Raw genomic sequence first — 9161 nt, 5'->3', positions numbered from 1 at the left:
CTCATTAAATACTTATTAAATAGACTTATTAAATAGGCTTATTAAATAGACTTATTAAATAGGCTTATTAAAAAGGCTTATTAAATAGACTTATTAAACAGGCTCATTAAATACTTATTAAATAGGTTTATTAAATAGGCGTATTAAATAGGCTTATTAAATAGGCTCAATAAATAGGCTTATCAAATGGGCTTATTAAATAGGCTCTTTTAATAGGCTTAATAAATAGGCTTATTAAATAGGCGTATTAAATAGGCTTATTAAATAGTCTTATTAAATAGGCTCAATACATAGGCTCATTAAATAGGCTCAATAAATAGGCTTATTAAATAGATTTATTAAATAGGCTCAATAAATAGGCTTATTAAATAGGCTTATTAAATAGGCTCAATAAATAGGCTTATTAAATAGGCTCAATAAATAGGCTTTTTAAATAGGCTCATTAAATATTTATTAAATAGGCTTATTAAATAGACTTATTAAATAGAGTAATTGAATAGGCTTATTAAATAGGCTTATTAAATAGGCTTATTAAATAGGCTCAATAATTAGGCTTATTAAATAGGCTCAATAAATAGGCTTATTAAATAGGCTCATTATATACTTATTAAATAGGCTTATTAAATAGACTTATTAAATAGACGTATTTAATATGCTTATGAAATAGGCTTATTAAATAGGCTTATTAAATAGACTTATTAAATAGCCTCATTAAATAGGCTTATTTTAGCAAATTAGGCTTATTAATTAGGCTTTTTTCAGCAACTTAGACTTATTAAACAGCCTTATTACAGCAACTTAGGCTTATTAAATAGGCTTATTTTAGCAACTTAGGCTTATTAAATAGGCTTATTTCAGCAACTTAGGCTTAATAAATAGGCTTATTTCAGCAACTTAGGCTTATTAAATAGCCTTATTTCAGCAACTTAGACTTATTAAATAGGATTATTCAGCAACTTAGGCTTAAATAGGCTTATTAAATAGGCTTATTAAATAGGCTTAATAAATAGGCTTATTAAATAGACTTATTAAATAGCCTCATTAAATAGGCTTATTTTAGCAACTTAAGGTTATTAAATAGGTTTATTTCAGCAACTTAGACTTATTAAATCGCCATATTAAATATGCTTATTTCAGCAACTTAGGCTTATTAAATAGGCTAATTTCAGCAGCTTATGCTTATTAAATAGCCTTATTAAATAGGCTTATTTCAGCAACTTAGGATTATTAAATAGGCTTATTTCAGCAACTTAGACTTATTAAATAGGCCTATTAAATAGGCTTATTAAATAGACTTATTAAATAGGCTCATTAAATACTTATTAAATAGGCTTATTAAATAGGCTTATTAAATAGACTGATTAAATAGGCTCAATAAATAGGCGTATTAAATAGGCTTATTAAATAGGCTTATTAAATAGGCTTATTAAATAGGCTTATTAAATATGCATATTAAATAGACTTATTAAATAGGCTTATTAAATAGGCTCAACAAATAGGCTTATTAAATAGGCTCAATAAATAGGCTTATTAAATAGGCTCAATAAATAGGCTTAATAAATAGGCTCAATAAATAGGCTTATTAAATAGGCTCATTAAATACTTATTAAATAGGCTTATTAAATAGACTTATTAAATAGGCTTATTAAAAAGGCTTATTAAATAGACTTATTAAACAGGCTCATTAAATACGTATTAAATAGGTTTATTAAATAGGCGTATTAAATAGGCTTATTAAATAGGCTCAATAAATAGGCTTATCAAATGGGCTTATTGAATAGGCTATTTTAATAGGCTTAATAAATAGGCTTATTAAATAGGCGTATTAAATAGGCTTATTAAATAGGCTTATTAAATAGACTCATTAAATAGTCTTATTAAATAGGCTCAATACATAGGCTCATTAAATAGGCTGAATAAATAGGCTTATTAAATAGAATTATTAAATAGGCTCAATAAATAGGCTTATTAAATAGGCTTATTAAATAGGCTCAATAAATAGGCTTATTAAATAGGCTCAAGAAATAGGCTTTTTAAATAGGCTCATTAAATACTTATTAAATAGGCTTATTAAATAGACTTATTAAATAGAGTAATTGAATAGGCTTATTAAATAGGCTTATTAATTAGGCTTATTAAATAGACTTATTAAATAGGCTTATTAAATAGTCTTATTAAATAGACTTATTAAATAGGCTCATTAAATAGACTTATTAAATAGGCTTATTAAAAAGGCTTATTAAATAGACTTATTAAATAGGCTCATTATATACTTATTAAATAGGTTTATTAAATAGGCGTATTAAATAGGCTCATTAAATAGGCTTATTAAATAGACTTATTAAATAGACTTATTAAATAGGCTCATTATATACTTATTAAATAGGTTTATTAAATAGGCGTATTAAATAGACTTATTAAATAGCCTCATTAAATTGGCTTATTTTAGCAACTTAGGCTTATTAATTAGGCTTTTTTCAGCAACTTAGACTTATTAAATAGCCTTATTACAGCAACTTAGGCTTATTAAATAGGCTTATTTCAGCAACTTAGGCTTATTAAATAGGCTTATTTCAGCAACTTAGGCTTATTAAATAGGCTTATTCAGCAACTTATGCTTATTAAATAGCCTTATTAAATAGGCTTATTTCAGCAACTTAGACTTATTAAATAGCCTTATTACAGCAACTTAAGGTTATTAAATAGGCTTATTTCAGCAACTTAGGCTTATTAAATAGGCTTATTTTAGCAACTTAGGCTTATTAAATAGGTTTATTTCAGCAACTTATGCTTATTAAATAGCCTTATTAAATAGGCTTATTTCAGCAACTTAGGATTATTAAATAGGCTTATTTCAGCAACTTAGACTTATTAAATAGGCCTATTAAATAGGCTTATTAAATAGACTTATTAAATAGGCTCAATAAATAGGCTTATTAAATAGGCCTATAAAATAGGCTTATTAAATAGACGTATTAAATAGACGTTTTCAATATGCTTATTAAATAGGCTTATTAAATAGGCTTATTAAATAGGCTTATTAAATAGACTTATTAAATAGCCTAATTAAATAGGCTTATTTTAGCAAGTTAGGCTTATTAATTAGGCTTTTTTCAGCAACTTTGACTTATTAAATAGCCTTATTACAGCAACTTAAGCTTATTAGATAGGCTTATTTCAGCAACTTAGGCTTATTAAATAGCCTTATTTCAGCAACTTAGACTTATTAAATAGGATTATTCAGCAACTTAGGCTTAAATAGGCTTATTAAATAGGCTTATTAAATAGGCTTAATAAATAGGCTTATTAAATAGACTTATTAAATAGCCTCATTAAATAGGCTTATTTTAGCAACTTAGGCTTATTAAATAGGTTTATTTCAGCAACTTAGACTTATTAAATCGCCATATTAAATATGCGTATTTCAGCAACTTAGGCTTATTAAATAGGCTAATTTCAGCAGCTTATGCTTATTAAATAACCTTATTAAATAGGCTTATTTCAGCAACTTAGGATTATTAAATAGGCTTATTTCAGCAACTTAGACTTATTAAATAGGCCTATTAAATAGGCTTATTAAATAGACTTATTAAATAGGCTCATTAAATACTTATTAAATAGGCTTATTAAATAGGCTTATTAAATAGACTGATTAAATAGGCTCAATAAATAGGCGTATTAAATAGGCTTATTAAATAGGCTTATTAAATAGGCTTATTAAATAGGCTTATTAAATATGCATATTAAATAGACTTATTAAATAGGCTTATTAAATAGGCTCAATAAATAGGCTTATTAAATAGGCTCAATAAATAGGCTTATTAAATAGGCTCAATAAATAGGCTTATTAAATAGGCTCAATAAATAGGCTTATTAAATAGGCTCATTAAATACTTATTAAATAGGCTTATTAAAAGACTTATTAAATAGGCTTATTAAAAAGGCTTATTAAATAGACTTATTAAACAGGCTCATTAAATACGTATTAAATAGGTTTATTAAATAGGCGTATTAAATAGGCTTATTAAATAGGCTCAATAAATAGGCTTATCAAATGGGCTTATTGAATAGGCTATTTTAATAGGCTTAATAAATAGGCTTATTAAATAGGCGTATTAAATAGGCTGAATAAATAGGCTTATTAAATAGACTTATTAAATAGGCTCAATAAATAGGCTTATTAAATAGGCTTATTAAATAGGCTCAATAAATAGGCTTATTAAATAGGCTCAAGAAATAGGCTTTTTAAATAGGCTCATTAAATACTTATTAAATAGGCTTATTAAATAGACTTATTAAATAGAGTAATTGAATAGGCTTATTAAATAGGCTTATTAATTAGGCTTATTAAATAGACTTATTAAATAGGCTTATGAAATAGGCTCAATAATTAGGCTTATTAAATAGGCTCAATAAATAGGCTTATTAAATAGGCTCAAAAAATAGGCTTATTAAATAGTCTTATTAAATAGACTTATTAAATAGGCTCATTAAATAGACTTATTAAATATGCTTATTAAAAAGGCTTATTAAATAGACTTATTAAATAGGCTCATTATATACTTATTAAATAGGTTTATTAAATAGGCGTATTAAATAGGCTCATTAAATAGGCTTATTAAATAGACTTATTAAATAGACTTATTAAATAGGCTCATTATATACTTATTAAATAGGTTTATTAAATAGGCGTATTAAATAGACTTATTAAATAGCCTCATTAAATAGCCTTATTACAGCAACTTAGGCTTATTAAATAGGCTTATTTCAGCAACTTGGGCTTATTAAATAGGCTTATTTCAGCAACTTAGGCTTAATAAAAATAGGCTTATTCAGCAACTTAGGCTTATTAAATAGGCTTATTAAATAGACTTATTTCAGCAACTTAGGCTTATTAAAAAGGCTCATTTCAGCAACTTAGGCTTATTAAATAGCCTTATTTCAGCAACGTAGACTTATTAAATAGGCTTATTCAGCAACTTAGGCTTATTAAATAGACTTATTAAATAGCCTCATTAAATAGGCATATTTTAGCAACTTAGGCTTATTAAATAGGCTTATTTCAGCAAATTAGACTTATTAAAAAGCCTTATTACAGCAACTTAAGCTTATTAGATAGGCTTATTTCAGCAACTTAGGCTTATTAAATAGCCTTATTTCAGCAACTTAGACTTATTAAATAGGATTATTCAGCAACTTAGGCTTAAATAGGCTTATTAAATAGGCTTATTAAATAGGCTTAATAAATAGGCTTATTAAATAGACTTATTAAATAGCCTCATTAAATAGGCTTATTTTAGCAACTTAGGCTTATTAAATAGGTTTATTTCAGCAACTTAGACTTATTAAATCGCCATATTAAATATGCGTATTTCAGCAACTTAGGCTTATTAAATAGGCTAATTTCAGCAGCTTATGCTTATTAAATAACCTTATTAAATAGGCTTATTTCAGCAACTTAGGATTATTAAATAGGCTTATTTCAGCAACTTAGACTTATTAAATAGGCCTATTAAATAGGCTTATTAAATAGACTTATTAAATAGGCTCATTAAATACTTATTAAATAGGCTTATTAAATAGGCTTATTAAATAGACTGATTAAATAGGCTCAATAAATAGGCGTATTAAATAGGCTTATTAAATAGGCTTATTAAATAGGCTTATTAAATAGGCTTATTAAATATGCATATTAAATAGACTTATTAAATAGGCTTATTAAATAGGCTCAATAAATAGGCTTATTAAATAGGCTCAATAAATAGTCTTATTAAATAGGCTCAATAAATAGGCTTATTAAATAGGCTCAATAAATAGGCTTATTAAATAGGCTCATTAAATACTTATTAAATAGGCTTATTAAAAGACTTATTAAATAGGCTTATTAAAAAGGCTTATTAAATAGACTTATTAAACAGGCTCATTAAATACGTATTAAATAGGTTTATTAAATAGGCGTATTAAATAGGCTTATTAAATAGGCTCAATAAATAGGCTTATCAAATGGGCTTATTGAATAGGCTATTTTAATAGGCTTAATAAATAGGCTTATTAAATAGGCGTATTAAATAGGCTGAATAAATAGGCTTATTAAATAGACTTATTAAATAGGCTCAATAAATAGGCTTATTAAATAGGCTTATTAAATAGGCTCAATAAATAGGCTTATTAAATAGGCTCAAGAAATAGGCTTTTTAAATAGGCTCATTAAATACTTATTAAATAGGCTTATTAAATAGACTTATTAAATAGAGTAATTGAATAGGCTTATTAAATAGGCTTATTAATTAGGCTTATTAAATAGACTTATTAAATAGGCTTATGAAATAGGCTCAATAATTAGGCTTATTAAATAGGCTCAATAAATAGGCTTATTAAATAGGCTAAAAAAATAGGCTTATTAAATAGTCTTATTAAATAGACTTATTAAATAGGCTCATTAAATAGACTTATTAAATATGCTTATTAAAAAGGCTTATTAAATAGACTTATTAAATAGGCTCATTATATACTTATTAAATAGGTTTATTAAATAGGCGTATTAAATAGGCTCATTAAATAGGCTTATTAAATAGACTTATTAAATAGACTTATTAAATAGGCTCATTATATACTTATTAAATAGGTTTATTAAATAGGCGTATTGAATAGACTTATTAAATAGCCTCATTAAATAGCCTTATTACAGCAACTTAGGCTTATTAATTAGGCTTTTTTCAGCAACTTAGACTTATTAAATAGGCTTATTTCAGCAACTTAGGCTTATTAAATAGGCTTATTCAGCAACTTATGCTTATTAAATAGCCTTATTAAATAGGCTTATTTCAGCAACTTAGACTTATTAAATAGCTTTATTACAGCAACTTAAGGTTATTAAATAGGCTTATTTCAGCAACTTAGGCTTATTAAATAGGCTTATTTTAGCAACTTAGGCTTATTAAATAGGTTTATTTCAGCAACTTATGCTTATTAAATAGCCTTATTAAATAGGCTTATTTCAGCAACTTAGGATTATTAAATAGGCTTATTTCAGCAACTTAGACTTATTAAATAGGCCTATTAAATAGGCTTATTAAATAGACTTATTAAATAGGCTCAATAAATAGGCTTATTAAATAGGCCTATAAAATAGGCTTATTAAATAGACTTATTAAATAGACGTTTTCAATATGCTTATTAAATAGGCTTATTAAATAGGCTCATTAAATAGGCTTATTAAATAGACTTATTAAATAGCCTCATTAAATAGGCTTATTTTAGCAACTTAGGCTTATTAATTAGGCTTTTTTCAGCAACTTAGACTTATTAAATAGCCTTATTACAGCAACTTAAGCTTATTAAATAGGCTTATTTCAGCAACTTAGGCTTATTAAATAGGCTTATTTCAGCAACTTAGGCTTATTAAATAGGCTTATTCAGCAAATTAGGCTTATTAAATAGCCTTATTTCTGCAACTTAGGCTCATGAAATAGGCTTATTCAGCAATTTAGTCTTATTAAATAGGCTTATTTCAGCAACTTAGACTTATTAAATAGGCCTATTAAATAGGCTTATTAAATAGACTGATTAAATAGGCTCATTAAATACTTATTAAATAGGCTTAATATATAGGCGTATTAAATAGACTTATTAAATAGGCTCAATAAATAGGCTTATTAAATAGGCTTATTAAATAGGCTTATTAAATAGGCTCAATAAATAGGCTTATTAAATAGGCTCAATAAATAGGCTTATTAAATAGGCTCATTAAATACTTATTAAATAGGCTTATTAAATAGACTTATTAAATAGACTTATTAAATAGGCTTATTAAATAGACTTATTAAATAGGCTTATTAAATAGGCTTATTAAATAGGCTAAAAAAATAGGCTTATTAAATAGGCTTATTAAATAGGCTTATTAAATAGGTGTATTAAATAGGCTTATTAATAGGCTTTTAAATAGGCTTATTAAATAGGCTTATTAAATAGACTTATTAAATAGCCTTTTTAAATAGGCTTATTTCAGCAACTTAGGCTTATTAAATAGGCTTATTTCAGCAACTTATGATTATTAAATAGCCTTATTAAACAGGTTTATTTCAGCAACTTAGGCTTATTAAATAGCATTTTTAAATAGGCTTAGTTCAGAAACTTAGGCTTATTAAATAGGCTTATTTCAGCAACTTAGCCTCATTTAATAGCCTTATTAAATAGGCTTTTTTCAGGAACTTAAGCTCATTAAATAGCCTTATTAAATAGGCTTGTTTCAGCAACTTAGGCTTATTAAATAGCCTTCGTAAATAGGCTTATTTTAGCAACTTAGACTTATTAAATCGACTTATTAAATAGACATTTCAGCAACTTAGGCTCATTAAATATGCTTATGAAATATGCTTATTTGTGCAACTTAGACTTATTAGATAGGCCTATTAAATAGGCTTATTTTAGCAACTTAGGCTAATTAAATATGCTTATTTAAGCAACTTAGACTTATTAAATAGGATTATTCAGCAACTTAGGCTTAAATAGGCTTATTAAATAGGCTTATTAAATAGGCTTAATAAATAGGCTTATTAAATAGACTTATTAAATAGCCTCATTAAATAGGCTTATTTTAGCAACTTAGGCTTATTAAATAGGTTTATTTCAGCAACTTAGACTTATTAAATCGCCATATTAAATATGCTTATTTCAGCAACTTAGACTTATTAAATAGGATTATTCAGCAACTTAGGCTTAAATAGGCTTATTAAATAGGCTTATTAAAAAGGCTTAATAAATAGGCTTATTAAATAGACTTATTAAATAGCCTCATTAAATAGGCTTATTTTAGCAACTTAGGCTTATTAAATAGGTTTATTTCAGCAACTTAGACTTATTAAATCGCCATATTAAATATGCTTATTTCAGCAACTTAGGCTTATTAAATAGGCTTATTTCAGCAGCTTATGCTTATTAAATAGCCTTATTAAATAGGCTTATTTCAGCAACTTAGGATTATTAAATAGGCTTATTTCAGCAACTTAGACTTATTAAATAGGCCTATTTAATAGGCTTATTAAATAGACTTATTAAATAGGCTCATTAAATACTTATTAAATAGGCTTATTAAATAGGCTTATTAAATAGACTGATTAAATAGGCTCAATAAATAGGCGTATTAAATAGGCTTATTAAAT

This window comes from Petromyzon marinus, unplaced genomic scaffold (assembly GCF_048934315.1).
Source record: "Petromyzon marinus isolate PM22_M1 ecotype Great Lakes invasive population unplaced genomic scaffold, UKy_Petmar_22M1.pri1.0 PM_G_Scaffold_2, whole genome shotgun sequence".
In the NCBI taxonomy this organism is placed as follows: Eukaryota; Metazoa; Chordata; class Hyperoartia; order Petromyzontiformes; family Petromyzontidae; genus Petromyzon; species Petromyzon marinus.
Note: the sequence above shows the minus strand (reverse complement) of the source record.